At 37.4% G+C, this 25,108-nt stretch overlaps 1 protein-coding gene across 3 annotated transcripts in view; it reads left to right on the top strand.

Annotated features, from left to right (window-relative positions):
* The window catches only part of SIPA1L1 (signal induced proliferation associated 1 like 1), a 198,778-nt gene that overhangs the window by 64,443 nt on the left and 109,227 nt on the right, over window positions 1-25,108 (top strand). The window lies entirely within an intron of this gene.

Below are 25,108 nucleotides of genomic sequence, written 5' to 3'. Positions count from 1 at the left end.
TCACAAACTGAGTGTTGTTTGCTGATATTGTGTAATGTTTCATGCAGTGTGTAAGGGGTGGTCTCCAGCAGGATGGTTTACCCGCATAGGCTGGCTGCCACAGAGTGCCAGACTGTATCCCAGGCTGTTAGCTTCCTCTATACATCAGTGTTTTTCCAGGAAGGACATGCAAGGGAACTAGATGGCTATTCCCTCCCCCCTCTTTCTACCAGATATGTGTAGAAGAGTTTGCTAAAGCAGGTTGGACTGTGTTCAGGCTGTGACAGAATGCCTACTTTTGTCACATTTTCTGAAACAGAGCAGTTCTTGTAGGTGGTTTCTTTCAACCCACTTGTGAAACTAAACTCATGTTGTAAGGAAGAAAAGGATGATTCTTCTGGATGTGTCTGATCCTTGAAAAAGACTGGGCTTTAGTACATGATCTGTCCTTTTACAGAGTAACATAATTAATTAGAATGTGAAATGGATGCAACAAGTGAGAGGTGCTGCAGTTTTGCCCATGCAGCCTTGCCCTCTGTCTTGTACCAGGATGCAAGTCCTTGACAGGTGTGTGTAATGACCTGGTTCAAGATGGTATATGAAGAAGGTTGGAAAATTGCAGCGTGTGGGTTTGGGGTGTGGAAGGATGAGAGATGAGGAGCAGTGGTGTTGGTTTTGCGAAGATGGGTGGGGTTGGATTTGTTTTTGGATGGATCAGCTTCCTGAATTAACTCAACAGGTTGTGCAAGCTGTACTGTTGCCTAGAGGGAGGTGACCAGAATTTGCTATGGACTGCAGGGAGAACAAAATTGGAGATCTCAATTAAGATTAGTTGAAGCAGATTTGCAACAAGGCAGTAAAAACATAACTCCCTCCACTGAACATGTTTTAATCACGTGCTTATTAACACACAGTGAAACCTCTAGGTATAGGATATGCAAAGGAAGTCCAGTCTGGAAATAACAATGTAAAAACATTGCTGCCAAAGGAAAAACCCTGCCATGTAACATTGGTTCATCAGTTTGTTGGATGTCAAAACAAACAAATATGTTTCTTATGTGAGAGAATCTGCCCTGTAGTTGTTGCAGTTGCCTTGAAGGATGTTGTTATATCAAAAGTGTCAGTGTAAAACTTTCCTTCTGAAACATTGTCAGCATAAGCTCATCGTGTTGGCAGAGATTTAGCTTCTGAGGTTTGACTTCTGGTACTGATAAAGCCTTTCCTTCAGAGGACATATATACTGGAAACAAATGTATTTGTTCACAGAACTAGCAGAGCCCTTGGAAAAGGCTGTTTTAATTGTCTTTTCCCTTGAGTAATTTTACCTTTTCATTTGGCATCATCTTTAGTGTTGATTTTTATACACAATCATTATTGGTTTTTTTTTTATATATAGCTCTCAAAGTTACCACAGAGGAGAAAATTGTGTCCATGTCTTTCTCAACATACAGAAGTTTGTTTTATAAAGTTTGTGGTTCTAAGAGGCTATTTAGAATCATGATACTGGTGTACACTATAGTGGGGCATAGACAGTGAAAAAGGGCTGTCTTGAGTTATGAAGAGCAGTCTTAGTAGTTTAACTTACTGCTGTAAAGTAAATGAGTACTTTTCCCCCCTACTTTGTTTGGATTCCACAGTCCAGGGTTCTTGTCGCATACTTTCTGTAAAGAATGAGATAAGCTTCATTTTGGCAGTGGTGTTACCATGTTACTTCACTGAAACATTGAAGCTGATCAATTCCTTTTTAATATAAATATACAATTTTTTGTTCAAAGTGGAAATTTTTCTCAGTGGAATTTTAATAATTTTTAAATTCCAGCCTGTAGCAAACATAGTAATACAAAATTATACTTAAAACCCAATTTATTTCCTCAGTAACAGCTCTGGTTACTGGTTGTTTATGAAGGTGTAGGCTCATGGTCCTATAAACCCAGTCTTATTTACTGAAATTCTTGAGCAGGTTTTACAGTTGGGAGTTGAACATAACTATATTAACAAGCAGCTTTTTTTAGGAATAGTATCACACTCCAATAAAGCTGATATTTGCTTATTTCAAATAAAGAATCTTAATTTGATTTGTAAGAATATTTAGGTGCAAAACATTCAGCAGAATAAACTTAGTTTTGTTAATTCCCCACATACTTCTGTAGATACTGGCAGACTAAAACTTGTAAAATTCTCCATGAAACTTAACTTCAGACTGCTTATTTGACCTGAACTTAAAATGAAGAAGAGGACTGTGGGGAGGGAAGAGGAAGAGATGGCCACTGTGTGCAAGTGGCTGATATTGACCTTAAGTTATATATTGTTGGTTTTATTTGTACTATTCTTTTCCTGTTGACAGGTTGAAGTCCTGTGGCTTCGTTTGTTCACTAGTAAAAAAGCCTTATTGGGTGGGGTTGAGATGGAAAAGGCTTTGCTTCAGTCATTCTTGCTTTTTCTCAGGGATGTGTTTAAGAGTACATAGTGCTGTTTTCCCTGCAAAGGAAGGCAGGAGCTACTTGGGTACCGTTTGTCTGAATGGCTGGGAGGAGAGTTATACAGAATTGTCTTCCTTCCTTACATTTTGCAGGTTTTATTTTTTTTTCCAGTGATTTCCCCAAGGTTTAATTGGTGATTATACAAAGGATTTCTGTTATTAGGACTGTGTAGGTTTGTAGTTCAAGTTCCTTCCCTGAGGAGTCTGAAGAAAGTTAGGAAGAACACATGCAATTAGTGCTTACAGTTTTAGCCTATTTGTAAAGAAAGGAGGGTGTTCCTTCAGGAGTGCACATATATATTTCAAATGCATGTACCTGTGCACACATTCACCTATGAGTCAAAGGAAATTGATGTATTGGATGCATGCATGTTCCCAAGTTAGTGATTGCCTTGTGCAATGTATTTGTACTGTGGTATTGCAATGATATCTACAGTATTATGTTTAAATGGAAAAGAAATAGAAAGTGCTTATCCTATTTTTATGTTCTTTTATGTTTAAAAACAGTGTGATAAATTAGTAGAAGTTGGTATGTGATAGTTGACAGATTAATGTATTTGAGAACTGGTGAATTGCAGTAAGATCCTTCAGCAAAATAGGATAATATTCTTAATATGTTCATTTTAATAGGGAATAGGTGTTCCTAATAAAAGTTTCACCTTCATTTCATTGTGTATGAGACTGAAAGAGTTGGATATTCAGAAGGTAAGTGTATATGAGTGAATCAAGAGAGGAAAGCCTGGATTCCATTAATTTTTGGCTATCTCTAAGTTGGTGAGGATTTTATGCTGTGACATCTTTTTTCTTACTTCAAAATGATTATTTAATAGTATGGATTGTAGTGATCCATACTCTCTTCTGTTGCAGGCACCTGTTGAATAGGCAGGCCAAGAATGAGGCATGCCATGTCTGCAGACTTCCTGATTTCAGAATGGTTAGGCACACCCAAGTTAGCATTAATCTGCCTAGCCTGGATTTAAAATGATTGCAAGGATTTAACAGCACGGATTTTAGTATAGCCTGTTTGAGGCTGACTAGAAGTCTGGGTGCTTAATCATTGCAATCCTGTGCCCTGGAAATTGAGGGTTTTGTAAAACCGAGTTCTGTAGCTCGTATAAATGTGGAGAGCTGTTGGTAGATTAAATACATACATTATTCTATGAATTTTTCGTAGCTCTCCCCTTAAGGTGGTAGTAGTGTAACTTAGAACTATTAAGTATGTACTTAGTACTTTATATGATTACAGATGTATATGGAGTAATAAACAAGATGTTTTCTGTTTATTAAACAGGAAAGCAGCTGATTCTGCTATATTAACATTTTATGGGACTGGCTGGTGAAGAATGAGTAATTGTTGTGTTTTGATTTTTAGGCATTGTTAAGTTTGCACATTGCTAAAGTATGTTGTGCTGTGCTCCTTAAACTTGAATAGTAGTACAATTTTTGTAGTACAATATTTTCATTGTTTCAGGTGAATAATAAGAAGTGGCAATTAAATAAATCTGAGGCATTGAACAGATGTGAAATTTGTGAATTCCACAGACGTGGAAGCATAAGAACCCCCCCCCACTAAGTTTATGTACTGAATAAAACACCAAAACCCAGCAAAGAAAAAACCAAAATAATAAAAACCAACAAAAATAAATAGTCCCTCTCCCCCCCACCAAAAAAAAAAACAAAACAAAACAAAAAAAAAACCCAAAAAACCCCACAACCAAAGAAGCAACAAACAAAAACTAGCAAACCCCTGGCAGAAGAGACAACAGAGCAGCAAAATTTGGACTACTATTGTTACTCCCTGCTTTTTTTACCTGTAGAAAACAAAATACTTTATTCCTTTATAAAATGTTTTGAGAACACATGGAACTTCTACTACTACAATTGCACTGACCATGAGATTTCCGAAATTCATGCTTCAGAAGAGATGCATCAGCTTGAAATACAGCATTTCTGTAGAAAGCTTCAAAGACAATGTTTCTGGCAATTCAGAGATGAACAATTCTTAAATTATTTCATCTACCTAAAAGCAAAAGGTGTCCATTCACTTGGTAGTCCTTTTAGAACTCTCCTTGTTTGAATTCCTTCCTTCTCTTGGTCTCTCCCTTTTTAATAGGCATTTTATTTTTTTTTCTTCAGGTTTCAGTACCCTTCTTGAGCTGTAAAACCGAATTTCTCTGTGCCAGACAAAATAAAAGAACTGCTTTTCTCTTTTAATTGGTATTCTCTTGTTTAAATATTAGTGGCTTAATATTGGCCACAGCTACGTGTTTCAAGTTTTCTATTGTGTACATAGATTCAAGGAAGCTGACTAGTAAATTGGAGTGATGCTCGGAGCTGTCACCTGTGACGATCAGAATTCACACTTTCCACTTGAGATCAGAGAAGATAGGCTTGCTTTTCAGCCTAATTGTATTCACTGCTTATACATAATGCAAACCCACAACTTAACTCTGCTCCATTTGATGAAAGATAAAGATCAGTGCCTACTAGACAGTGTGATGCTAGCTTTACAGATCCCATCAGCATCAGGCATTAGTCATGTTTTTTTATGTATAAAACATAGCATGCATGTCTGTACACATCATAATGGAAATGTAGTGTTTTAGCATAGAATACCAGGTTGGAAGGGACCTCAAGGATTATCTGGGCCAATCTTTCTTGGCAAATGCACAACTCTATGGACACAATGACCCAGCACTCTGTCCTTCCAAATCTTAAAAGTGTTTGATGTTGGGAAATCCACTACTTTTCTAGGGAGATTATTCCAATAGCTGGTGGTTCTCAGTGTGAAAAATTTCCCCCATGTCTAATTGGAATCTCCCCAGGAGTGACTTGTGCCCATTGCCCATTGTCTTTTCCATGTGACTTCTTGGAAGAAGGGAGCTTCAGTTGTCTTTGTAGCAGTAATAGTGATGCAATTAATAAGTAGTGCATCCTAATAATCTTGTGTGTGGATTTTATAGCATGTTGATCTCTTTAGTCTTATGCCCTGTATATGTAGATGAACTTGCCATCAGTCACTAGTTAATTCCATCAGTTCCTTGTGTACAGACTTGGTAGTAATACACAGCTTTTTAGTACCTCAAAGCTATATCATTTATTGCATTGACCTTTAATACCACTAATACATCTTTTCACTGAGTCTTTTACAGCTTATAGTTTTTTTAAAAAAACAAAGGAAGTTTTCAATTTTCTAATTCATTGGAGTAGTTGAAAAATCAGCTTTGGCTTTATGCATTGCATATTTACAGAAGCTTTATATGTTTGAGCTGCAGTGTCTCTGATACCTGCTCATCTGCAATAGAAAATGAAAGGAGAAGAAGCAAGGTTTGTCATTAAATCTCATCAAGTTACATTTTTGCATCTATATATGTATATTAGAAAACATTCAAGAGGAGATGTTTCTCTAAACTGGCAAGTGTAGGGTGGCAAACATTTTTAAAGTTGAGGAATTGCCTAGATAGAATTAAATTGGGATGTGGCATGGTGGATTTTTTGGGTTAATTGCTGTTGGTATTTTGTGTGTGTGTGCATGCAAACCTTCAGAGATCGTGTGGGAATGGTCCTCTCCTTTAGCCACATCAGTGTCCCCTAGTTTGTGATGCTCAGTGTTGGGATGTGTCAGGTGGCCAAGGCTGACCTAGAGCATGCTGGCCTGGCCAGCTGTAGTTCCTTCATTCCACCTGCACACAAAAGAAAGGCAGGAAAGCTGTTTCTTATCTGGTTGTTCAGCGCAGCTGTTTACTTTGTCGTACATGCTTGCAAGTGTTCGGATGCTTCTGGTTGTGTAGCTGTGACACAATAAATGCTGTTTATTTTTTTTCTCCCTTGTTTTGGTATTTTTTTAAAGTTAGCTGTGTCATTATTGGTGTAGCATTACTCTTAAATACCTTGATTTCTTTGTGTGATAGTGATACCTTAGGGAAGCAGCCACAGTTGTTCTTGCTTTCTCTTGTTGCTGTGTTCTTGGTAATGTGTTTGTAAAGCCTGCAGACCAGAGGTGCAGTAAACTTGTATGTCTGTGTGGTAGTATAGGTATAATTTTTCAGGTGATGAGGAAGCACTGAATAATCATTGTTTAATATAATCTTTGTGTTATTTCTTGTTCTGTTTTCTTACTGTGCTCTTTCCTTTATTTTCTCTACTACTTTTCAGCATTTATTTTCTGCAGCATATCTTTCACTTTTTAATCCCCTTTTTCTCCCTTCTGATGCTTAGGTTAGAGCTCTTTGCAAAAGTTTGCTGAGGAGAAAGGTTGAAGTTGAGAACCAGAGCACTGTTCCCTCCTCTGAGAAGGGAAAACTGCTTTAGTCACTCTTCTCTGAAATAAGTTGCTCTTGAGAGGAGGTTGTGTGGAAAAAAGATGAACTGCAAAATTAAACTGCTAAAGCCTGAGGACTTTACTGCCTGGGATTAATTTAGAATCAAAGCTTATAATATTTTCTTAAACATTTACAAGCTTAGCTGTGCCGGAGTAGAAGGGGACAGACGTGTACCTTGGAGATCTTTGCTCCTCGTGTCTGTTCTTGACTATAAAAGGGAAGCAGAGGTACATTTGGTTAGACTGAAAACTTGAGAGAGAGAAGAGCAGGTAAATGCAGTGGCTATTTAATATTTTTGCTGTGGAGTTAAGTTGTAAGATAACTGCTCTTTCTGGGATTATTCTGCAAAGCAGTTGTCATTTTTTCGTTACGGAAGGTTAATCTGGGGTTTTTAGCTTTGCTTTTATTAAAATGGCTTGGATATAGAAGGACATGTTGAGGCTCCTGACCATCTTCAGAGAGACTACAAAGGTATTTCGAAGAGCTGGTTAAATATTTGGACAACATGGGTGGATTTTCTCATACATGGAAATTTAACTGTTGTCCTTCATCCAGAAATCCAGTTAGTTTACTCTGTCAAATCAAAGTTCCCTCTCCACAAGTGTGTTGCATCTGGCAGAGCACAGCAACAGATGTAAATGGAGGAAGATAGGATGGATTTGTAGCTGTAGACTTAATGTCATCTATCTCAGGACTTTGTGAATCAGGAAATCCATTACCTTTTGGTCTTTGTTGCCTTTCACTTACACTTCCTTATTCTGCAAGAGCTTTTTTTAATTGGGAAGAGCAGAATTGCATGTGGTAGTGATGGTAGAAGTCTTACATGGTGATGTGGTAGTGAACGAGTGTTCTTTTCAGAATAATTGCTAATGCTGTCAATGTGTGGGTGTTGGTTTTGTGTTGTTGGGTTTTTCTTTATTGTGAGTGTTGGGGTATGATTTGATGGATACAAATATCTTCCTAGTTTTCAATATAAAGAATTCTATAATGAATTGAGAAATACCAGGTAGTATTTTAATGTTTTTTTTTTTTTTTTAATTTGATTATCTGTTTGGTACAGTCACCTAACCATGGGTGCTTCAGAGCTGGAAGGCATTGCAGTGTGTAAAACATTGCAGAGTTTGGGCTCCTGTAGTCATGATTAGGGCCTAAGCTTACTCCAGATCAATAATACCTCTACTGACATGTCCAGAGGTGTGCCTGCTGCATTTTTGTTACCTATGTCAACTGTTACTTCATGTTCACCAACAAATATAGCTCTTAATTTTTTCTAGGATAGTTGTACAGTTACATATCTTGAGTCCAGAGGGGACTCCAGAGAATAAACTAAGTGGTCTCGGTGCTCTAAGGACACTTCTGGAGTTGTTAATTTACAGAGCAAAGAGGATTGTGGCTGACCTTCTTCTAATGTATTTATATAATCAGGATTTAAGCTGTTTTCTAATTTTGCCTATTAAATGAAAACAGATTTAGCCTTTCCCTTGAATTAATAGATTCTGAAGCAAATCAATGTAGAAAACCTTTAGAGACCCTTTAGAGTTTTACTGTGCATGTGGGAAATTGCAAGAGTGTATTGCTACATACTTTGAAGTTTTGGTATGGAAAGGGTCAACAAACATGGCCATTATACAAAATCTGAGGGTGCTGCAGGAGGTGTTTGCTCTTTTGCAACCAAAGGACTAGTGTTACTGGTTTTTCCTGACAGATTTTTTTTTTTGTGTGTCCAGAATTCTATTACGAGAGAAATGGAAGTTTTCTTGTCCTTTGGTAAGCTGTCAAGAACTGACATTTTTGTCTTCCCTTTTTCAAATAAAACCAATCCTTGAGGCTGAGGCTTGGGTTTGGTACTCCAGCTGTGAGCCTTATAGAGACTGCTGCATGTTCTGTCATCTCAACTGAAACACAATTTACCTATAAAATAATTTTAGTCTGTTAATACCTGTGCAGGGGTTGTGCTTTTGTTCTAAATTGACTGGTGAGGTGTTAGAACAATGCATCTTGCTTGGCATTTGGATTATTGGTGCAACTTGGGATCATCCTGATCATGACAGATATGAATTCAAAAATACCATTCTTTAATGCTTTTATGACTGGACAAATCAGCTGATATAAACAGTTTTCATATTTTTCTTATTTAATCTGTATTTGATTGCTTTTTTGCAGTTAACTTTGTGGCTTACAGTACTAGTTTAGTGTAGCACCATGCCTGCCATTTTCATTTGGTGCTTGAAAAATAGTGTTTGTACAGTAAGTACTACTGACAAGGAATTACACAACTATATTGAAATGCTTTTAGTAGTAAGTAGTACAAAAAATCAGAAACAGCTATGTCAAAATGTGTTTGTACTTTGTGGTAGAGGAGCATACATGAGTGCATAGGGTTTTATTTTGAGTTTCATAGGAACAAAATTTAAAATATATTAAAGCAGCATAGAGGGCATAGAGACATTACTTTTTCTCTTGCTCAAAATAATGTATTTCATATTATACTAGACAAGTAGTCATTTGGAGAAATCTTTTGCCTGGTTTGAGCAGCTGAAAAGCTCCTTTATATCGCTAATGTTTAATGGATTTTTTTATCAACAACTAGATTTAGTAATTATTTTCTTTAGTCCCTTTTATTAGTCTGAGGTGTTTTGCAGTATATGTTCTAATGCATGACTTATATTGGTAAGAGTATACAGAATAATGACAGTTCTAGCAAGATCAGGCAAGAGCAGGATTAACCTCAGAATAATTTGCCTTTATTGTAACAGTACAATCAATATAAAATGTAACACATAGACCAATATTTTGTGCTTTTCATATAGACTAGATGGTGCTTTCTTGTATTTGAATAGGTACACACTTATAAATCCAGTAACAAACTTAACTTTTTTTCCCCCATAAATCGTCTAATGTAAAATTATCTTTATTCTAATAAAATACATCCAAAAAGAAGCTTGACTATCTCCTACCCCCATCCCAAAAACAAAAAGCAAGCCTAAGTTCTAGGGTGTTTTATGTGTGGTGATCTGAGGCCACTGGCTAATGTTTTCAAGACTGAAAACCCTCAAAATTATGTAGAGTTTATTTTCTGGACTTCAGTAGATGTTTAGATAGCTGTTTATTCTCTAATACAATGTTTTCTGGTTTGTTTTGTGGTTGAGAGAGGATTATTAAAGATATACCTAATATGTAGAAATTCTGTTGTCTAAAAACAGAAGTGCTAGGCTAAGAGCCATGACCTTTACATTTGCTGATTTGCCACAGATTAATAATACTACTGTCTCTTTTAATCACTGGGATGTCTACTTAAAGTACTGCTTTGCCTTTTGGAGGCACAGGGGCTTCACAGATTTCTTTATCATACCTGGGAGTTGGCAGTTGTGAAGACTTGTTGGACAGTAAGATGAGTGTTGCTATAGTTAAGAGCTCACAACTGTTTGTTCCATCTCACAAGTTCCCAAACAATAACAAAATGTAGGAGCAAATAGTTTTGGGAATTGTTTCCTGATGGGAAATGTAATGTTAGGAGAGAGATCAGCCTTCTGTAAGGCAATGGTAAAATCATTGCTATTCCCTCTTTTCAATAGCATTTATCTCCCTTTTGTTGTAATGGTGCTGCCCTGTTCAGGTGGATATAATAATCAGTGGAGCTAACTTGTTTTACTATTATTGTGGTGTTTTAGATTTTTGTCTAATTTGTTTGCCAGACTCTTCGTTTTCTTTCTAAATGCAAATGTAAGATTTGCTTTTAAAGCTTTACAAATCTGCCATACATCCAGATAGATAATTGGAATGTTTTGAGTTCTGTTTATGAAAATGGAGGCTTGTGCATCTGAAAACACTGCCTTTTGCCCATAGTATCAGAGAAATAGCACCTTTTTTTTGCACATAGGCCAGTGGTTGCCTTCTTTCCTGTTGCAGTACTGCAGTACTCTTTCTGTAGGTGGAGGAGTTTTGTGTTCCTTATCATGAGTGACTGTTGGACCCAGGCCTCACTGTCTGGTTTCACAGATGTTTTGGAATAGCCCTGGAGGTGTAATCAAAGTCTTGTTCTGTCCTTCAGCAAATATTTTCACATGATATGTAAGGAGTCTTGGGTTTTCAGACAGCTTTTTTATGTTATTCTGGCTTTTAGATCTCTAAACTAGTAAATATGCACATGTATTTTTAAAGGAAAAGGGGAATACTGCCTGTTTGTGGATTTCTGGCTGCTGTAAGTGTGTGTGCTTGCCACTCAGTTTCAATACATGGATTCATAGAAATTAATGTGTATAATGTACTGTTCTTAAATTTCTGGCAGACAAGAATGTTGCTGAAGGCATTGGCATGGTGGTCATCTAAAATCTAAACAAGAGTTCTGGAAGTCTGAATTTTTGAAAAGCCTGAAAGATGGTGTCATATTTTGGTATGGACTGTTGACACTCCAGCTAATAATTGCTTGAAATCTGTCTGAGATAAATACATACTAGATTTTTATCAAGTATGAGTTAGAATTTTACTGCTTGTTCACAGGACAGCTGAAAAATAAAACCAAAGCTAAAATACACATGACAGAGCCAAAATAAGTGTGTGCATATACAACTGTTGGTAAAGTCTAAATTGTTTTATATTAATGGTGTAAACACAGGGTATGATAACCAGCTAGAGTCAAAACGCAACTGCTGTCTAGAAGGAAAAAATCCTCACATTGAACCTTCTTTTAAATTTTAACTTCATTAAAAATGAATTGCAAAGTGTGAATTGCCAAGTAGAATTACTACAAATATTAGTAGTACCGTCGAGCAGAAAATCTATTCTATTTTAAAAATTCCATGTTAATTTTACAAGAAGACCAAGAAAAGAGGAAACTGAAATTGGAAGGAATTTTTCTATTAGTGGAGGGAAAGGTGAAGGGGAGGGGGAATCTTTTCATGTGCATTGTCATCTAAAATAAGTCATATAAATGAGTTCATACCTTAGGGCTGCTTCGTTAAATTTGCTGTAGGTAAGATATCCCTTGGAAAGTTAAATAACTATATTAAGAAGAGGAAGGATTTTTTCTTCCATTTATCAGTCTCTTTTTAATAATCTTAGAACTAGATTTTTAGGATTTGTTCTTAGAATACACAAGAATGATGTATGTGATATTTCAATGCTAGGACAGTGGTGTTGATGAGTCTTGAAACAGCTTAACCTTGTGCTCAGTAGTCTTAATCATCTTCTCAAATTGTATTTTGCTTTCAAGATGAATATCAGGTTTGACTCTTTAGTCTGTGATCCTGTACAGTTTCTCTTTTCTGCTTTATTACTCTTAATATGACTACTTCTGCATACATATAGGTGTTTAATTTCATGATCTTTTTCAGAGTTACGGTATTTGGTTTTGCTCTCACTTGCATAGATGTTATCAAGTGTGTTTTAGAATCCCTGATTTCTTAAGCTCACTTGGAATCAGGATCATCTTCTTCATACTCCTTGCAACTTCTACCCCCTTTCCCCCTCTCCTCCACTTTCCTAGTTTGGTATCATTTGCAGATTTTTCAAGGGGGCCTGTGTTTGGTCACCAAAATTAATAAACTAAACAAAATTTGCTGCAGGTCAAGTTGTAGCTGCACCAGCCCAAAATCCTTTCTGTTTTGGTTTATTTTTTTTTTTTATTTGGCCATTAGTTTTCTGACAGTGAGTATTCCAGTAGTTACCCTTATCTACACTAATTATTTTGTATTTATACTCTGTTATGTTGAACTTACATAAGCTGCACCTGCTGCTTCAGTAAGACATTTCCCCAAGAGAGAACATGATGCTGTTTTGAGGCTTTTTGACTATCAGTTATCTTTCTCCCCTAACTGAAATTCCTCTTATTTTCCCCCAGCAATGTATGCAGATCTTTCTAAGCATCAGGATTACATTGTTTGTCTTGCTACTTAAGTAATTTCCCACTTCCCTACTCTTGTTATGAGATATATACCCTATATCATGTTGCTCTGGGATCACTATCTTTTACTACTCTTCAAAGCAAATCAGTAATACCTTAGAAATAATTTAGACTAGTCCTTTTATATATCCTATTGCACATTATTGTAAGTAGCTGGTGTAAACTATGCATTAATTTTTCTAATTCAAGTATCAGTTTGGGGTTTTTTAAGAGCATTTATTTTGAGTGTTACTTGCTAACTTTCTGGCCTCTTCCTTGTGGAGGTTTAGAGTATTGGGGTCCCTCATTTTCTAGATCAGATTCTACAATTGGCTGGCAATGGTATGTGCCACCACAATTTTATTTATCTCTGCAGGCTTTGACAGCCTGGGTAAGATCCAAAATCAATGTGTGGGCTGTCCAAGCCAGAATGCTATTGAAAAGCTGCCATTAAGCACCTCATTCTTAATGAACTGGAGAGCAGTGTTGATATTTCTCAGAATTAAAGTGATAATGCTTGTCCTTTGTTTTTATTGGGAGTGTGATTTGTAGCCCACCGCCCCCAGAGACACCTTGCAGAGCTCTTCTGGACTGGTATTTCACTCAGGAAGACTTGGAGGGAATAGCTAATTCTCTGTGGCATTGCTAACCACCTACTTATGTGTGTGGTGTTTTTCTGCAGTTCCTATTTGGGCAAGACTAGGACTGACTTAAAGGTCTTCTTGCCTTAGTCAGAACAGTGTAAAAGAGCACAGAGGAGGTTCTTGGCTTGCAAGGATATAAAGCGCTGTACAAACAAATGGCTTCTATGACTATTTTTGTTGTATTATATCTGTCGTTTGAGCATTTGAGCAGACCTGCTGTAGCTTCAGGAACAAAGAGTGTTGCTAGGTATCTTCTAAATGTACCCTGTAACATAGGCCTTGGGAGTGCCTTGCTGATGAGGGCTCCCCTTGTTCCTGACTTAGTGAAGGATGTTGCTTGAAAATGTCTGTTCAAATAACCATAACACAGCTACATGTGCTGAGAGCTGAAGGCATGGAGACCAGAGGGGAGGCAGAAATCTCTCACTCTTCTAAATGGTTGCTGTTTGACGAATTTCTTAGTGAATTACTGAACCATTACTGAGAATCTTTTGCTGGTGCTGCCAATCATGCGGCTCTAATAGAACCCTCAAAATCCCAGCTCCAAAGTGTGGTACTCTCTCTCTTCCTTTATTTAGTTCTATGAAATAGACTATACTGATAAATTCAAGACATTAAAGAGGAATGGGAGACAAACAGATGCAAATTCAATCTGGTTTAGTGGTTTGTTTTTTTTTTTTTCCCCTCCATGTAGGTTTTGTGCTAACTTCTGCTTGACACATGAGCTTCTGTTTAATCTGTCATGTCTGGGAAGGCATTTTAAATGCAAATAGAAAATAATTCCAAATGGCTGGAGGACTGACAATGTTCTGCATCAGAGTTTTACATTAGTTTGCCTGCTTTAATTGGAAGGGAAGTTTAAGGATATTTGCTAAAAATAAGAATTGCTAGACCTAAATCAACAGAATTCTGTTTCTGATCTTAGGAAAAAGTTGCAGTTTTCAGTGAAGGTTGGTTTTTCTTTTCTGTTTCCCCCTCCCCTCCCCCCCCCCCCCATTGTTAATGGAATTAATCTCACTTATGAACAGCTGTTGAAATAATTAAGTGTGCTACTGAAATTGTAGTTGTAGCTGTTCTGTTTACTTGAAAGTCCCAAGCAGACTTAAAATTAAAAACTGAAAGCCAGTGGAGGATAACACAGGCACCTTGCACAACAGAAGTTGAAAATAGGGGAACAAAAATCTTGAGCTTGGCGTACACATTAATTCACTGAATTCTTTTAAGCTGATGTCCTTTTGGAAGGGGTGGTCCAGGCTTTCCCCATCTGCTGATTTGATGGTTGCTTCAGCGTCTTTCACCCAGGAATAGTGGGAGAGGATAGGTGCATGAAGTGTGAACTGCAGGGCGCAGCATGTGCACTTGTATTGCCTTGTTAGAGGAAGGAGGCATCTCTTAGTTTGTTTTTCTTAGTTCAGATAATTAAATATTTCATGGTGGCTGGTGTTGCAGTACTGGTTCTGATGCATTTGGAAAAACTGTCCAACAGTTAATTTTTGAAGCTGTTGTGTTGGGATTTGGTTGAGATGTTTTACTACCTAAAATTTATACTTCTCTAAGTGATACTTCCTTATGAATGGAAGTAGCATATTTTGCATTGGCTGCCTACAGCTATGTTCCCTGCTGAGCCAAAGGCAGAGTTGCTTTTCAGCGAGACTTTCATTTTCTGAGGTTTGTAGCTTAGTGTTGCAAGTCAAGTCTGCGCAGGCTATTGGTTTGTCTTAACTACCATTCTGGAAGTGTTAGTCTCAGTATCTTGACTCATCAGTCTGCTTTGGGATTTGCAGTGCAGGAAAAATACCTAGTATTTTATTTAGCTTACTCTGTAGTTGATATGAATAGCTCTAGCGGTCCCATCACCTGGAAGTTACAGGGGGGCTTTTGTACTGTGAAAAAACCATTCCCATTTCAAGCTTTTGCTGTCAAAGACTTTTAACTTGGACAGATTTTACACACTCATTCTAGGTTTACTAAGTTTGGTGAAGGACTTTCATTTTGCCTCACTCCTAGTTTCCAGCACTGTGAGACTGGGCAGGGTCTGATGAGGCCCCTGAGCTTTGCCCAGTGACCGAGGCGCGTTCCCGCTGCAGCGGCAGCTCCTGGCGCCGAGGCTCTCCGGAGCGGGAGCGCAGGGACAATCTGTGCGGTGCCGCCTGTGCTGGCATCCAGCGCCGAGCACAGCGAGGCAGCAGCTGTGATTAAATACCGGGGACTGAGGAACAGAAAGGAAGCATGAGATGCTAGGCTGGGACACCGAGGGCGAGCTTTCAGATGAGAGGAATAAAGACTGTGAAAGCCTGAGAGTGTTTTAGAGAAAAAGGGGGCTATGCAGGGAGCAGGAGAGGTGAGAGGACTTGATTTATAAGCAACAATGAACAGCAAAAGGAGGTTCTGAGGATAGGAAAAATGCAAATAATTACTTGTTTGGGTTAAAAAAGTTCTGGATGGCCTGGACCATTCTTCTAGAACAGCAGTGCAGTTTGATACTGCTGAGATTTTGTGGCAGGTGTTCTCAATGGAAGGTTCTTTTTTTCAGGAATTTCATTCTCCACCTCGTTGGCTATTTAGGTCTTGAATTAGTTAACTCTGAACAAGAGTATTTTATCTGTATATTTTGTTTCTGTTTTACTAGCTGCTGCTTCTTTGAAGAGAGATTACCTCTATCCTTCAAATGCCTGTGGTGTTTTCACGAGGAACCATTTTTCTGTAAGTGTAGGTCTTTTCTATAAACATAAAATTAAAACCATGAATTAGTGGAATGCATTAATAGGAATGTGGGTGTGAAGAGAAGTCTGAAATGTTTAAAAACGGGATGCTTTTTGTACATAGTATGGTTTTCATGATTCATAATTGAGAATAATGATCGATGCTCAGGGGAAGCTACCTTCTTTTTTGTTTGGTCATTTGAAATGAATAGTATACTTCTGTTATAAGCTCAGACAGTGATGATAAAAGCAGTACTTGGCTCTGTCAACATTTGTGAAAAATAAGTCTCTGGAGATTCCTGAAGGTTTTATTTAATGATGAGAATAGTAAATCTGTCCTGTGTAGTGTCTGGATGAGCTGTCTTGTATCAAAACATTATTAATTGATTTTTATGCTTTACAGCTGTGTTTTGGGAATAAGTACTGGAAGAAAAGCCAAAAGCTCCATTCGGGATTTTAAGAACCATACTGGAAAAGAGTTAAGGGATTGATTTAGTTTTCTGGCTTAGAAATTTTGAGGAGGAGGAAAAATGAGGGACTTCAGCTGCCTATTAACTTCATTTGCCAGCAGCCTCAAACTAGTTACGTCATCACAGGGGTATGGTTATCCATTTCTGTGCAAATATCTTGGTTTATGAAGATAGGCATCCAGTGAGGCCTTCATTTTCACATAAACCCGTTATGAACATTAAATTGTGGAAGTAGGGATTTACTGGGATTGCTGAACTGTAGATTTGTTTCTTCAGATATGAATACTGTCAAGGCCAGTTGTCAGCTTTTATAGAAATATGGAATTTTACATTCTGGAGACATTCTATACATTAACCAATTCCTTAAACATTGTGTTTTGTCTTTATTCTGAAACTCATAGTGTAATGTCAGATGGTACAATATGGATAAAGGACTATGTATGTTTGTAACAAGGCTTGCTTCAGCTCAAGTAAGAGATATTCTGAGAATTTTCTTCCCAGTTTGGAATTTCATTTTCAGGGAAATAAACAGCTTCACAAATAGCTGAGGGGTAAGTTAACTCTTCTATGTATTTTGCCCTCACAAAGGGACATTGCTTTGAAGGTTCTAAAGCAGGTTAATTTCAGTTTAGTTGAGCCATGAGTTTTCTATATGCTTGTGTTATGTTTGCTTTTTCTCCTCCTACTTGGAAGGCATACACGCATTCTTAAACTCTTTAGGATATAGTAAAGCTTGTTCTGGTTTGGAATTTGAGTTTGCCTGTAATGTGAGGAGAAGACTGCAGGCCATAAATAGAGAAGATGGGAATGGAGATGGGAGGGTTCAGTCTCCTTGTTCCTGGCAGTGGCCAGCTGGGCTGAAGCTGTAATGTTAAACTGCAGCTCTGGGCTTAGAGTGGGCCCCCAGCTCACATTCTGTGGCCTCAGAGATGTCGATGTTGGTTTTGTCCCTCCCACAGATTTGATGCATTATTGGGGAGGCCTTGGGACACCTTGAGAGTGAAGACACACAGACAATGCTGTTTTGCAGGGCAGAAACATATGGAAGTATAGGAGAAGTCATCTGTTTATTCTCGTGCTATAAAATAATGCTCAGAAATCCTGTGGTGCAGCACATTTTAGGGGACTCTTCAGATGAAGTATTGAATTCCCTGGACTTGAGGGAGTCCAGGGAAAAGTGAGAGCTGTGTCTAGTACCATAATTATTACCTTTTGCACACATATTGTGATGTACGTATATCTCCCGTTTCCCCAATTCCTGTATGCTCAGGAGGAATCTTGCTGCTAGGACCCCTTTGTGGTATCTTGAAAGTAATAGTCTTTATCTGGAAAAAGGAGTTCCTTTGTGAGGGGATGGGCCTGCTGAGGACATGCAGCATGCACTGGAGAAGGGTTTTTCCCTTTTTACCTTTTCAGGTTATAGCTTTCTTCTTTCTGAAAGCCAGAAAAGCCACGCTGAGACAAGGGGAGGGGGAGACAAGAAGGGCCAGTTTGGAAGGAGGGAGTTGGGTTAGACACAAGCCAGGGCTGCTTCAGCTGGCATTACAGGGATTGGGGTGGGGGAGAAACCTGGGGTGCAGAAGGCTGTTGGCCTGTTAAATTGGGAGGGGTTATGGGGCTGTGGGTCACAAGTCAGTACCAGCCCTTCATGGCCTGTGCTGTGACAGGGAAGACAGGTGTGAATGAGAAGGTGTTGGGAACTGCAGTGGCAGTGGATTGATTCTTGCTTGGATTGTTTTTGTTCTTACCTTGTGTATTGTGTACCCTGTATTTGTGTATTGTTTTTGGTTTTACCTTTCAGTAATGACTTCTACCGAATTGTGTTTTTGTACATGTGCTAATCTTTGGAAGGAATTGTGTGAATGGGTTTTTCTTATAATGAATGATGAGTGTTCCTTCTACTGAGTTTCATGTGGAAAAAGAATGAAGAAATGTTAATCTTGTATTAAAAACAAGGCCTCATCTGCTAATAGGATGGATTTCCATCTACTATAATGTAACTGTATAAAAATGAAACTGAAGAGTTTGTGGAGCACCTATGGTTAAAACATGCATCTAGGTAGCCACTCTAAAAATCAGAGTACTTTGCAGACTACTTGAAACAGGGGAAAAAAAAAAAGGATTGTCTGTGCAATCCTTGAGCGAGAACTGTCCTATGTTATGAAGGTAGGTGTAAGAAATTAATACTCATATCTGTGAGAAATTCATACTCATAAATAGTCTAGTTCTAACCTTTATTGCTTTTTATATAATTCAGAATTGAAAGTTCTCATCAGGCTTTTATTGGTACATAGAATGAATGACAAATGCAGATTGCATAAACCTCCAATGGTGAAACCTACAAAAAACAGAAGTATCCCACTCAAATCTATTGATCTTCTGGTCCATCTGGAGAAAAACAACCCACCTGTGCCATGAGGGACACAAAAGTTGAAGCCTTAATTATTGGCTTAATTGCTCATATGTTTATAAAGAGACTTCACAATATTTCAAGTGATCTAGTTTTCATATGTACAGCTATAGGGAATAATTTATGTGAAGGATTTTGAACTAGGAGATGGTTTTACAAAGGAATTTTTAAAAGTGCGTTCAACAAAAATGGAGAGCTTTTTTCTTCCACCTCCTTTATGTAAACATCTGTACTTGTACCAAAGCTATTTTGTTTTCCCAGTTATAATTCTTACCATCAATTTCATCTAATCACCCAGTTACAGTTCGTTTTTAAAGATAAGACATAGGAATTTGAAGATATTTTTATAACAAATGTATACATATTAATTTGAAACAACTGTCAATAAAAATTGCTACTTTAAGGTTTATTTTCGTAAGATTTTTTGTTTTTCTCCAATCAGCCTCCTATAAAGTTTTGAAACTTTCCACTTTTGGAGGGGATTGCTTTGCCTGTCTTTAAATTTTCAGTACTTAAAGCTGTGTTTAACACCTGCAGAGGTTGAATATGGTAGGTTTATATCAAACACTCAAAGCAGGGGTCAGTAAGAACATTTGCACCTGATGTGTCTCCTTGTCTCTTAGCATCAGCATTTTAAAATGTTACAGAAAATGAAAGCAACTTCATCCCTGTATTATGACAGTTGGATTTGCAGTGATTCTAAGTAGGTATAACCAAGTATTCCTATTCTATGGATATTTTAATACATTATCACTGTAAATTAATTTCTTCTCTTATTTATGAAGGACTACTGGCTGTCAGTGTCTTTCAGGTGCCTGTCAACATATCACCATAACTCTTTTCATGTGTACACATTAAAAATTCCCATATCCATAGGGAAAATATTTTAATTGGAGAACTTCTTTATGAGTAAAAATGTAGCCATAAAAGGCTTCATCTTTTAAAATTGCAAATGCAGTAAGATGTAGGCTAAATCAGAGATGTGGTCTTAATTCACCTGAGCAATATTTATATTTAACTGTGATATAAAACATATGTAAAATTTACCCTTTGAGACTACTGCAAATTTGAGACACAATAAGAATTTTCAAATGCAAGTTGACACAACTTGTGTCAGCATAACAGTGTGTTTTAACTGAGAATGCATTTGGTCTGTGCAGGAGGAGAACCTCTGAAATCCTTAAAAAAAACCCTTAAAAAAGGGACAGGACACAGTCCCATTAACATACAGTGATCTATATACTAAATGGAAGATATATAAATGAGGGTCATGTTGCTTTTTATGAGTTTGTTTTGCTGTATGGGTTTTTAATTTTATTTTTAAGCCTCTTAAGCATTGCCTGAAAGAACATGGTGCGTACTTCTTGTTTTTCTCCCTTTTGCAGATGTTTATTTTCCTTGATTACATCTTCAGAACTTCCTTGTGTCCTAGGTAACTTAAGAACTGTGGTAGACAGTGTCATTTTGAAAACTTTTTATGGGGAAAGAATTTAGTCTGCTGTCAGGTGCTTGGGTTCAAAGGCTGTGATGGCTGCAAGGCTTTTTATTTTCATACAACTGCAATGAACTCTTGATATCTCCAATTACTGCTTTTACTTTTCACAATAGTTCCTTTTTTATGAATTTCAGTAAAATTTTATGGTTAGGATGCGTTTAGGATTGTTTACTTTGTTTTAAAGCTCACCTGGAATTCTTTTCTTAATTCAGAAAGATGGCATTATTAGGCCTATTTTTCTAATATTATCCAATAATTTGTTACTTTAATGCAGGTATATTTAGATTAATACAGAGATCTGTAGGCAGCCAGTTGGTTTGAAACAAGCATCTACTTCTCCTGGCGTAGGTGCAGAGCTGTGTCTCCATGCTGTGAATGGTCAAATCATAAATCCAGTGTAGGAAATATCTTAGAATGCATAGTGTCTTTTTTCCTACAACGTAGAAAATGAGATCAGTCCTGAAGTAAAAATATTCCTGGTAAATAACAAGATAGATTGACAAGTGTCTTAACCTTACATCAGAGTATTCATGTGTGGGGTTGGCAGTGGTTTACCTAAGTCAGTACAGCGTGATTTCATACATTCAATTGCTGTCATTTGTGTGTATTGAACTCACTTTCCCTTAAGGTACTTTGAGATAATATTTTGATTTGTATTTTCAATGTCAGTTTTTCCATGTATAAAAATATATTTGAATATTTTTCAATTAAATAAATTAATTAATGGATTAAAGTCAAATGTTATTATCTTTGTTTTGTTTCTCCCCCTGCCCCATCACATGTGCATGAAGGGGATGCTTAGATTCATAAAGTGGAATGGATTTTTGTTCTATTTGGGGTGTTTTAATTTACATATGCAGTAGGAAAGTTATTCTTCAGTGATCAAGGATTCTGTGAATGGTGCTTTTTAACTGGCACCCTGATGAGTTACCACCCTCAGCACAGAAGCAGTAGCTCTCCTAAGTGTGTCAGGTAACCAGATGATGGGGAGACTGACTTAAATCAGTCACACCTGGTTTTTCATGTGTTCAGAGTACACTACAGAGTGACAGTCATACAGAAGATCAGCATTTTGCAGCTTATTGGTTGTGTTAGAAGTAAGTTTTAAAATATTAGGAAAATAATGGCTGACACAGTAAAGGACTGTTATATTGGACTGAAAAGGAAAATGGCAGTGGGAGAGGAAAATAACTTGCAGTATTGTATTTTCAGGCTCTGTTAATATGCAGTCTAAAAAACATAGATCTATAAATAATTTCCAAGATTGTGGTGAAAATGTTTTTTTTTTTATTTTTTTAAGGCAGATAAATGGGATTAAGCACTATGAATGGCTTGAGCCCATTTCCCCTCTGAAGTGCAGAAATTTTTATGAACTTACAAATGCAAGGAGTTTTTCTGTGATGCAGGTTAATGATGTTCGTGTTTCCAGAAGGAAGAGGTTTCCTTTCTCCATCTTGGAAATGTGCAATACAATATATTTGAGACTTAAGCTTTCCTTTTTAGCAAATTCCTGGAGCTTTCTTCATCAAATTCACCATGTCCAAGAAATCAGCACCTCTGTCTTGTTAGAGGAAGTTAAGATGAATGTGAAATGCTCAAAGTACTGGATTTGCTGTAGAGGAGGTGCTTTACTGACATGGGCTGGGAGGAAGCCTCTAATTTTGACTAGTTGCTGTTAATTAGATTCATCCTGCTTTTGGTTTAGGCTGAGGAACATCCTTCTTGTCTTCACAGAGAATGCCCCAGTAACCAACTTCCTTGTTCCTTTGGTCTCCAATAGGTGGCTCAGTTTAAGAATGTGTATTAGCTCTTTCCCATCACTGTTTCTGCACAGAAAGGAAAAATTTCATTTATGTTGGTTCACTAATAGTATTTCCTGGCAACATGGTGAGCTTGATCACACACGTTTTCAGAATGTAGGCTCATCAGAAGTTCCTGTGACTCATGAACATAGAACTTTTTATCTGGTTAATTTTTTTTCCAACAGAGTATTAAAAAAAATACCTATACATGCATATACTACTGGAAGTTCCCTTTTGTACCACTTAAGGTTGAAACATTTCTGTAGGAGGGACATTACTCATGTAAGGAGCTGTACTTTCATATGTTACTCCTGCCATATTGGTCAGTATCAGTCTCACTCACATCCTCTTCTTGTGCAGATTAATTATTTCAAGCTGTCTTCTCCATCTGTTACCAGATTTGGGAATGCAGCTTTCCGGAGTTCACCTGTGTGTTTTTAACATACACTTAAAACATATAGGCAAAAAAACACCCAACTCTAACCCTTTTAAGCCTTTTTATTTCCTTTGTCTGCATTGTTTTCTTTGGTTTTTTTTACTGGTGTGTGCAATGGTCTTATCAGAAAGTTATACTGAAAATGAACTCTAAATTTTGTCAACATGCTGACTTCTTTCACTTCCACAAATTTCACTGTACAGCTGGAATAGCTGTGCTTCACTACTTAAACATGAAAAAGGACTGAATTATTATCTTGATAATATCTGTGTTTCTGGAGTTAAATAGTATTTGCATCTGGTGGAGTTTGTGGAAGCCACAAACAGTGGCTTTTTCTCAGTACAGAGACTGTGGAAAATTCATTGTATGAAATCTTCAAAAATATTTTTTTCAGTGTCGTATACTAGATGGCTTTGAGACCTATTTAGCTATCTGATTTTGTTAGTCTTTGCTGCTTCAGACCTCAAAACTTAATTTCCCCACCTGCTGATAAATATAGGGTCATAGGAACTGCCATATTGGGTCAGACCATCTGCTCTTTAATTAGGAGCAGTAACAGATGCTTGGGATGATGATGCAAAATAAAAAAATCTACAATAGGCAGATATGACAGTAATATACTCTGGGGTGTATCTCTGCAGTCCTGTTAGTTTGACTTGTGTCAAAAGACTCAGACTTTGGTACCTATTCTAGCTCTTTGTTATTCAAATACTTTTTGTTACAATGTGATTTATCCTCTGTTCTTCCCTTTAATGCTGTTAAACTTTTGGCTTGCAGTCCCATATCTCTTAGCAGTGTGTTCCCTAGGTATAGGTATGAAGAGGCAGCCCTTTTTGTTGATGGTAAACTTGTCAGCATTCATTTGGCTGAATATAATCTCTTGTTCTTGTGGTATTCTGAGGAGGAAATTCTACTCTGCCTTTTGTGTGCTGTTTTCTATCTTGGCTGGGCAGGGGAAGTCTTAGTCTGCTTGATTTTCCCCTTCATATTGATATTTCCATGCTGCTTGTTATTCTTGGGATGTTTCTCTGTAAATATTTTAACTGAATGGCAGTAAGTGGATGATTCCAATTTCTCATCATGTTTCAACTGAGAAAACACTGCTAGTTCCTGGGAGAGAGGACTTTTATTCCTTTGAAAAATGTACAATTCCTAGGAAATAACTTCAGAATTTTTGCTTTAAATTGAGTTGTAGTGGTGAAGATGGCTTTGCAAGGGAAATGTTGGCTAAACCTGAAACATTACTGGAGGCAATCATGTGGCTGGGGCAGAGCCCCTTTTGGTGGGCTCATAGGATGTTTATGCTTCCCTGAATAGTCCTGCATCCAAAATGAAAAGCAGCACTTTCCTTTTTTCTTACAGCAACTAGAGTAGTTCTTAAAAGATTCTCAAACTGGGGTGGTGAAATGTTGGGGTTTGGTAGTAGCAGCAGCCTTATTATCTAAACAGCAATTCCCAAGCCAGTTCTTGTGGCAGCTACAGCTGGGCATGGAACACAATAGAAACCTGTTGAGTTTTTTTTTGTATCGTGTGGTGATCAAGAGCACTTGGTACAGAAACCAGCTGATTTAGATCAAGATTAAAAATACCTCTGCAAAAGGGGCTTTAATTCACTTTGTTCTTACCAGTTTTACAGGGGGAGAGTTACTACTTAGTGGAGTATTGTTTCGATATTGCCAGCTTCCTTAAACAGCTTACAGTATTCTGCATAGATGCTTAGAAAACTCATGAAACCTCAAGGTTGAGTGCAAGTTAGTAGTGAAGAAGTGGGTAGGATTTGGGGGAGTGGCTGAGAAGACAAGTAGGAAATTTAATGGTGGGGAGAGAGACAGCTTCTTGTGAGATACATTGGTGAGGAGAAATGAAGTGTTGAGCCCTATCCTAACGAGCAAGGGAATGCAGTTGTTTTTATAACATGCTTCTAAGCATTAGAGCTAGCAGTCTTTGTGCTGTGTTCAGGTTTCCAAGGAGATGTGAGATATTTTTATGAAACTGAGAAATTGAGAAATCATGGGAAGAAGAATTTTAAATGCATGTCAAGCCTGAAGATACAGTGGCAGGAAGAACCAGTGTAATGGGCAAAAATTTTAAAGAATTGAAGTGCCATATGACTGAAATTGTCTTTTTCACCAATGGTGATGCTTTAGTGTTTAACTGAGAGCTATTTTAGAATAATAAACAACATTCCTTTCATTTTCAACTGCTTGGAGGGAAGACTAAGTGCTTTGCAATAGATGCTGTTTATTCCAAAGTCTACAAGAATCCTTTACTCAGGATCAGAAATCCTGAAATGTTACTGCGAATTTGTTTAAAGAATTTGCATATCTAATTCTTGAGCTAGCTATTTGCATTGAGAGTGTTCAATTAATAGATTTTGCATGTTGAGCAACTCAGGAATGTTCTGTGCCTAGACTGCTGAATGCGATATAAGATTGTATGAAATGCTCAAGTTAACTTTAGGAGGAAATTAGGGAACTTCAGTTGTCAA

This window comes from Lonchura striata, chromosome 5 (assembly GCF_050655825.1).
Source record: "Lonchura striata isolate lonStrDom1 chromosome 5, ASM5065582v1, whole genome shotgun sequence".
Classification (NCBI taxonomy): Eukaryota; Metazoa; Chordata; class Aves; order Passeriformes; family Estrildidae; genus Lonchura; species Lonchura striata.
Note: the sequence above shows the minus strand (reverse complement) of the source record. Positions and strands in the feature narration are given on the sequence as shown.